Source organism: Papaver somniferum, chromosome 10 (genome assembly GCF_003573695.1).
Source record: "Papaver somniferum cultivar HN1 chromosome 10, ASM357369v1, whole genome shotgun sequence".
Classification (NCBI taxonomy): domain Eukaryota; kingdom Viridiplantae; phylum Streptophyta; class Magnoliopsida; order Ranunculales; family Papaveraceae; genus Papaver; species Papaver somniferum.
Window position 1 is genome coordinate 93,698,845 of NC_039367.1, and position 8,822 is coordinate 93,707,666.

Consider the following 8,822-nt stretch of genomic DNA (forward strand, 5'->3'; position numbering starts at 1 on the left):
TTTGCTTTAGGTGCCCACCCCTTTTTGCTGGCTTTAGGACATTTAATACCTAAGAGCATCCACAGTGGGCGAGTATAACCAAAAATTTGGGATGAGATCGTAACACAGTGGGACGGAGTAAAGATCAAATCCCAACCAAAGATCAAATTCCAGACCAAATATGGTCGCGACCAAATCCCAAATTCTAATATAGTCGGGCGTAAATTTAAAGTACGCTTGTTGCTGGGCGTAAATTTAAAGTACGCTTGTTAACGGGCGGAGATTTAAATTACGCCCGATGAAATTTTAATTAAATAAAAAAAAAGAATGAGGCGGACTTTTAAAGTCCGCCTGATGAAAGTTATAAAGAATGGGGCGGACTTTAAAGTCCGCCTGATGAAATTTTAATGGGGCGGACTTTTAAAGTCCGCCTGATGAAATTTACAAAAAATGGGTCCGCCTGATGAAATTTTACAAAAAAAAAATGGGGCGGACTTTTAAAGTCCGCCTGACGAAATTTTAATCATGTACCGTTGCGTCACAACACGGACTAAACCCAAATTTTGGTCTTTTTTTTGATCTTTGATCTTTGGTTTTGATCGCACCACTGCAGTTGCTCTAAGTGACTAAATGTAGCATAAGACTTACATATTTTAGGTTTTCAAGTATATTTTATCATCGTATATAACAAGAATAAAATCATGGAAATCATTGTTAGCTTCCATTTATAAACATACTCTAGCATACCTCATTCTAATTCAAGCCAACATGTGTTGATTAGCAAGAAATGAGACTCCAATAACACTAGCTATTAACCCTGTTGCATTCCATAGATCTGTTGAAACATTCTTCCATCTCATCCATACATGTACATATCTCGTTTCTACTATGTCATGTTCAATGAAACTTGTTATGGACGAATCAAAAATAATCTATTTGAAATAATAATCGACCATAAATCTACGAAAGTAACTCTATCTTACTCTAAATCAAACTCAAAGATGAACATAAGTTTGTCATGTAGCGTCATTCTAAAACCCATTTTCATCTTTAAAACTTGTTTCATAGTTTCTTAAACTAGGTTGAACGGTCATCTACCACCCACAAAATAAGGAATCAAAAATTTTCCGCAAATCCTAAGTTCATCTACCAAATCAAGAGGAGGGGGATGATTGATTTCAACTTACCATCATTTGACTACGGTTTGCGGAAAAACAATTTGTAGGCTGTCAAGTCCACATTGATCTATTCCAAAATGAGATCTCAATTTTCCAGTTCTAGTGTTGAAAACGCAGGGGATACCAAATATATCCAACTTTTTTATTCGATAACCTGTATAGACGAAACTTAATACAATTGCAAGTAGACCAACTTAATGATCATTGAGAATATGTATATAGAGTTAATATCTCAACCTCTACTCAAACGGTACGTATATAAACACAAGGTCCGCGAACCTGATTGTTAAGCAGAGTACTTGGACGATCTTAAAAATCAGTATCCAAGATCAATCTAGTCGTATCCAAATAATTCAATCGGAATTCTGTCAAGTGATTAAACTTGTTATTTATCATGCATTACAATATAGTAGAAGTATCTACTTAGATTAAATACATATAAAGCTGTGTAAATCCAATTATAAAGAAAAACAATATAATGCGGAAATGCAAAAACACAAGACACCAGATTTTTTTACGAGGAAACTACAATAGCATAAAAACCCCACAACTTGTACGGATTGAACAACATATTGTATTAAGCTGCTATAGACACTAGCCTATTATCAGACTTCGTACTGGAATGTAGTTGAGACAAATCCACCATCCAAGCGATTCAGTTAGAGTCGCGCTCCTTACGTCTCTTGAACCTCGCAATTGATTCTCTTAGCTGACGTCCTTTACAACCTAAGAGTTTCTTTAGCCGAAGTGAAGAATTTTGATACCAATTTTCCTCTAACAGATAAGCCTATTTGACTTCCGTTTACATCAAATATCAGGGTGTGGAAATCTGTTTGCAATACACAAGCTAGCAAACCTCACAAGTCCGAAACTTAGAACTCCCAAAGGTGTGGAAATCTGTTTGTCAACCTATCCAAAGAATTAAAAGCTATTTGATTTTTATTTAAACACGTAAGAAATTAATCATAGTTTACATACGTTAGTGTTTAACTGATCAATGAAGTCTTAAAAGTGCTTAAGAGAGTTCTTGCAATGTTAAACATACTCCATATTAAAATAATAAGTCTCTGAGCATTTGCTAAACATTATAGGAATAGTTCGTACAACGGACTGCCAACCATAGGGCTTGTTCACGAGTCATGATGCTACGGTTCGTGAACCTGGTTCGCCAACCTTACTAGACTACCGAACTCAGTTGACCTCGGTTCGTGAACTAGGTTCGTCAACTGATAGCCAATTAATCAAACTTATAAATCATATCATTACGGTTCCCCAACCGGGACCGTAAAATGTTCCAAACTGAACTTGTGCTTTGCGAACCTTCTTGTATTTTTGTACCTCAGATATTTATGGTTTGCAAACTGAATTGGCTAACCTACCCTGAGTATAAATTCCAAGAAGTTCATATTTATCTCTTGTGATGTTTGAACATTCCTAAGAGAACGGTTCAGTCTTCACAGACGTATACAGAAGTTCTCCAAATATCTTCGTCTATGTACTCAACTACAATTCTAACCTATATGAAACTTGACCTAGTAGATTAGAAATCAAGATATAGATTTGATCACCTAACATTGACAACAAGCTTGAGATAACAAAACTTGTGGGTTCAACCGAATAATGCTCTAACAAGGGTTTTCAAAAACCCCAATTGAAATTCCGTTATCAATATTAATACCAAAATATAGAAAAGTGATCTTCTAAAAAAGGAAAATCCTCTAACACAAAGTTCACTTTATAGTGACAAAAGATTTTGTATTGAGAATGTTAGGAATTATAAGTGACTTCGAAATGATGAGATGAAAAAGAGATCCCCCATCCATGCTAGGAAGAAAAAATGAGAGGAAAAAAATCCAACTCTAGAAAATTGTCGGGTCAAACATGGTTGTTTCGGTCAAGTTCCTTTATGCATTGCGCACAAAAGAAGTTGTAGTACTATATTATTATGAGATTTGGTGTTTAGAAGCAAGTAACATAAACATCAAAATTTAGTCACTTCCAAATCCAACCTGGTAATTGGCAACGGGCAAACATTTTTTTCTGGCTAGATAACTAGTTTGGAGATATAATCTAAAAATCCCATATCCTTTTCCTAACAAGATTGCTAAATCAAGGAAGAAATCTTAGTAGGTATGATTAGTACATCAGGCCAGTGAGTTTCTATCTTCTACTAAACTCCTGCAAGTACGAAGATGTTTACTTGGCATACTTGAATACAAATATTGGCGCTCATCTATCTTTAAAACTTCAACCGATAGTACATTGTGTTCTCTAGCTACTTGGGGGAATTTCTTCACAAAAGAGTGTTGTAACTTTCAAAATCAGGTTAAGGAGAAGAAATGGAACACTCAAAGGAAATGTGGAAGAATTAAACACCAATAAAGGTAAACATGTTCATCCGGTCCATCTTCTATGATACGTTTCCTTTGATTGCTAATCTAAGAACTTGTTTGTTTGCAGCTGACTCGGCGTCTGAATCTGAGTCAACCCCTGACTCGGACCGAGTCAGCAGTCAGACCGTTTGTTTTCCATTTTGAGTCAGATCTGACTCGACCTCTGACTCAGACATAACCCCTGACTCGGACTCATTTGAGTCAGGTAACAAAATACACCTGACTCATGGGACCAAACCACTGACTCACTTATTTCTGAGTCAGATGAGTCAGATCTGACTCAAAACAAACATATCGACTCAGATCCAGATGAGTCAGGTGATTTCACTCAGATCCAGATGATTCAGATCCAGACGACTCAGATGAGTCAGGAGTAAACAAACATGGTGTAACTTTACTGTCATCTCATATTGAATGAAACCATTGTTTTCCAAACATGATTGGATAATTTATTTTAGTGGACTTCACCTCCAGGTTTCTGAAGCAAGTTTTTCCCAACTTAGGCCAGTTGCTTTGAGGTCTACATTCTTCATTCACCAAAGGGCTTCACTACTCCTGTAAGTTTTATTTTAACCACACAGTTTCTTTATGATTTCGATCTTTGCCAAAAGTGACCCGATTTTTGTCCTTGTGTTCTCTTTCGTCAGCGGATAGTTCATGTGATTTTCCTAAAGTGATAGGATTTATTTCATGCTCTTTCAGTTTAACGACAAACGCTTTCATATGTTTTAACCTTTTGTTGCAAAATGTAATCTTTCCTTATGACCCTTTTGTACGCTTCCGGTCACATCCTTTAATTTTATTCACATCAACTGCTTTTGACCTGAACGAAGGTGTAGGTAATGTTTACAAAACCCTTAATAGTGCATCTTGTTAAAATTATAAACTTGATTTTAGAAGTGTCTAGAATTATCTAGGCCCAACTAGTCTATTGTAGATTAGTCCACAATACTCTAGCCCATCTAGAGGCTTCATGGCTATAAGGGCCCAAGCTTACTAGAATATTCATGAATGTACAAAAGGTTCTAAACTATCTAGAAATATCTAGCACATGTTGTAGTTAGTTGGGATAGATATTTCTCTAGGGAGTTCTAGAGAATTCTTAGGTTGGCTATAAATAGGGAGGTAGTGCAACCAAGTGAAGGTGTAATTGAGTGAAAAACAAAGTTAGTGGTAAGGTGAGAATTAAAGGGAGTGTGTGTAAGAAGTAAGGTCTTGTACCACCAAACAAAGTTTTGAGAGCAATAAAATTTCATTTCTCTTAAACCACAGTTGAGTGTCTGTGAGCCCATTCTCAAATCATTTTCAATACCCATTTAGCCCATTAACTCCAAAATCATTTCCAACAAAGTGGTATCAGAGCCATAGATCCTAATGGCTAGTGAAATGTTTCCGTTTCATGTACCTAAACTCACCAAAGATAACTATGAAAATTGGAGTATCCAAATGAAGGCGTTATTAGGCTCGCAAGATGCATGGGAGATTGTAGAGAAAGGTTATGTTGAACCGGATGATGAAGCGGCGCTTCCGCAAAATGAAAAAGATGCGCTGCGCATTTCAAGAAAGAGAGACAAGAAGGCTCTCTACCTCATCTATCAAGGAATGGATGAGTCGTCATTCGAGAAGATATCAAGAGCCGCTAATGCAAAGAAAGCGTGGGAGATTTTGCAAATTTCATTCAAAGGCGTGGACAAAGTAAAGAAGGTGCGGTTGCAAACTCTAAGAGGTGAGTTAGAATCTCTCTCCATGAAAGAGTCCGAATTAATATCGGATTATTTTTCAAGAGTTTTAGTTGTTGTTAATCAACTAAGAAGAAATGGCGAGGTCATGGGTGATAGTCGTGTGATTGAAAAAATACTACGGTCACTTGTTCCTAAATTCGACTATATCGTCGTTGCAATCGAGGAGTCCAAAGACGTTGAATCCATGACCGTGGATGAGCTCATGGGATCTCTTCAAGCCCATGAAGAAAGAATGAGAAAGAGAAATAAAGAGGGAGCGGTAGAACAAGTTCTACAAGCTAAGCTTACTTTAAAAGACAAAGGAGAGAGCTCTAGTAATAATGCTAGAGGAAGAGGACGTGGCTACTACGACGGAAGAGAAAGAGGCAAGCAAAATAACGATGATCAGAGAGGCCAGAGGTCAAGCTCCACAAGAGGTCGTGGTAGAGGAAATAATTCATGGCGCAACAATAATAGGCCAAGGTATGACAAATCTCAAGTCGAATGCTATAATTGTCATAAGCTTGGTCATTATGCTTCGGACTGTCGATCTTCTTCAAATAATGTCGAGGAGAGAGCAAACTACGCTAGTAAAGAAAATCAAGAAGACCAGACCTTGTTGGTGGCATGCAAAGGAGGTGACTATGATGAAAACTGTACATGGGTGCTTGATACGGGAGCAAGCAACCATATGTGCGGCACGAAGGAAAAATTCGTGGAGCTTGATGAATCAGTTTCCGGCAATGTGACGTTTGGAAATGGAGCGAAAACTCCGGTGAGTGGTCTTGGCAAAATTTTGATTCGATTAAAAAATGGAAGCCATCAATTTATTTCTAATGTTTATTATGTCCCTAACGTAAAAATGAATATATTAAGTTTGGGACAACTCTTAGAAAAGGGCTATAGGATGAACATGGAAAACCTTAGTCTTTTCATAAGAGATAGGAGAGGAAAACTAATTGCCAAAGTGCCAATGACGGGAAATAGGATGTTCTATCTGAACATTCAAAATGACATCGCGAGATGTCTGACTGCTTGTGTGAAAGACTCGTCATGGCTCTGGCATCTTAGATATGGACATCTAAATTTTGGAGGATTAAAGTTACTGTCCAAACAAAATATGGTTAGAGGTTTGCCAAGAATAGACCACCCGGATCAATTGTGCGAAGGATGTTTACTTGGAAAACATTTCAGAAAAAGTTTTCCTAAGGAAACACTGACGAGAGCCACAAAGCCACTGGAGTTAGTTCACACGGACGTTTGTGGACCAATAAAGCCAAGCTCGTATGGTGGAAATAACTATTTCCTCATATTTGTCGACGATTTTAGTCGAAAAACATGGGTTTATTTCTTGAAACAAAAATCGGAGGTTTTCTCCAATTTCAAGAAATTTAAATCCATTGTGGAGAAAGAAAGCGGCTTCGAAATTGTGTCTATGAGATCAGATAGAGGAGGTGAATTTACCTCGAAGGAGTTCGAGTCTTACTTGAAGACAATGGAATCCGTCGGCCTCTTACGGTTCCATATACACCTCAACAAAATGGAGTTGCCGAAAGGAGAAACAGGACAATTCTCAATATGGCTCGGAGTATGTTGAAGACAAAGAGAGTGCCCAGGGAGTTTTGGGCAGAAGCAGTTGACTGTGCGGTTTACCTGATAAACCGATGTCCCACAAAAAGCGTGTGGAACATGACTCCTTTAGAAGCATGGAGCGGAGTGAAACCCGGCGTCTCACACTTACGAGTATTCGGAAGTATCGCATATGCTCATGTGCCGAACCAGCTGAGAACGAAGCTGGATGACAGGAGTGCCAAGTACATATTTATCGGTTATGACTCTCGGTCCAAGGGATACAAGTTGTACGATCCAATCAATAGAAAGGTCATCACAAGCAGAGATGTGGAGTTCGATGAAGAAGGCATCTGGGACTTCGGTGTTCAAGAAAAGGATTACAATTTTCTCCCTATCGTAGAAGAAGAAGAACAACAACCACCGGTACCAGAATCTCCAGCTAATACACCACCTCCGTCTCCTTCAGCGTTGCACCAAAATGATCCATCATCAGCAGATGAAAGCTCAAGCGAGAGGCCCTTACGGACGAGGAGTTTAAATGATATCTACGGAGACAATATATCTCTTTTTTGTCTCTTTGCAGATAGTGAACCAATAACTTTTGACGAAGCCGTGGAAAGTGAAAAATGGAGAAAGGCGATGAATGAAGAAATTAAGGCTATTGAGAAGAATAGCACCTGGGAGCTTGTAACACTTCCGAAAGGACAAAGAGCAATTGGAGTAAAGTGGGTGTACAAAGCCAAGAAAAATGCAAAAGGGTAGGTTGAAAGATACAAGGCAAGATTGGTAGTAAAAGGATATAACCAAAGAGAGGGCATCGACTATGATGAGGTATTTGCTCCTGTTGCTCGTCTTGAAACTATAAGATTAATTATCTCTCTAGCTGCCCAGAATAGATGGAAAGTCCATCAAATGGACGTCAAGTCTGCCTTTCTAAATGGGCATCTTGAAGAGACGGTATACGTCGAGCAGCCGCCGGGGTACAAAGTAAAAGGACAAGAAAATAAAGTCCTGAAGTTGAAAAAGGCTTTATACGGCCTAAAACAAGCGCCGAGAGCATGGTATAGCAGAATCGACAAGTACTTCCAAGAAAATAATTTTAAGAAATGCCCGCATGAACATGCTCTCTATGTGAAGGTGGATGAAAAGGGAAATATGTTGCTCGTCTGCCTATATGTGGATGATTTGATCTTTACCGGCAATAATCCTACAATGTTCGAGGAGTTCAAGAAAACGATGACGAGAGAATTTGAGATGACGGACATTGGTCTTATGTCATACTATCTCGGGCTTGAAGTAAAACAACAAGAAAATGGAATATTTATATCTCAAGAAGGATATGCGAAGGAAATCCTTAAGAGATTTAAAATGGAGGAGTGTAATCCGGCAATTACTCCCGTGGAATGCGGAATCAAGCTATCAAAGATCGATGAAGGAGAGAAGGTCAATCCGACTCTTTACAAGAGCCTTGTTGGAAGCTTGAGATACTTAACTTGTACAAGGCCAGATATTCTCTACGGAGTAGGACTAATCAGTCGCTACATGGAAGCACCTACGGTTACCCATATGAAGACTGCCAAGAGAATTCTGCGCTACTTAAAAGGTACGCTTGATTTCGGTTTATTTTACTCGTCGTCATACAAGTACAAACTCGTTGGATACAGCGACAGTGATTGGGCCGGAGATTTATATGAAAGGAAAAGTACTACTGGTTTTGTATTTTTCCTCGGAGATACAGGCTTCACTTGGAGTTCGAAGAAGCAACCGATCGTCACGCTCTCCACTTGCGAAGCTGAGTACGTCGCAGCAGCATCGTTTGTTTGTCACGCGATATGGCTAAGGAGTTTAATGAATGAACTTAAAATGGAGCAGGAAGAACCGACTACAGTATTTGTGGACAACAAGTCAGCAATAGCTTTAGCAAAGAATCCAGTGTTCCACGACCGCAGCAAGCACATCGACACACGGTACCATTTTAT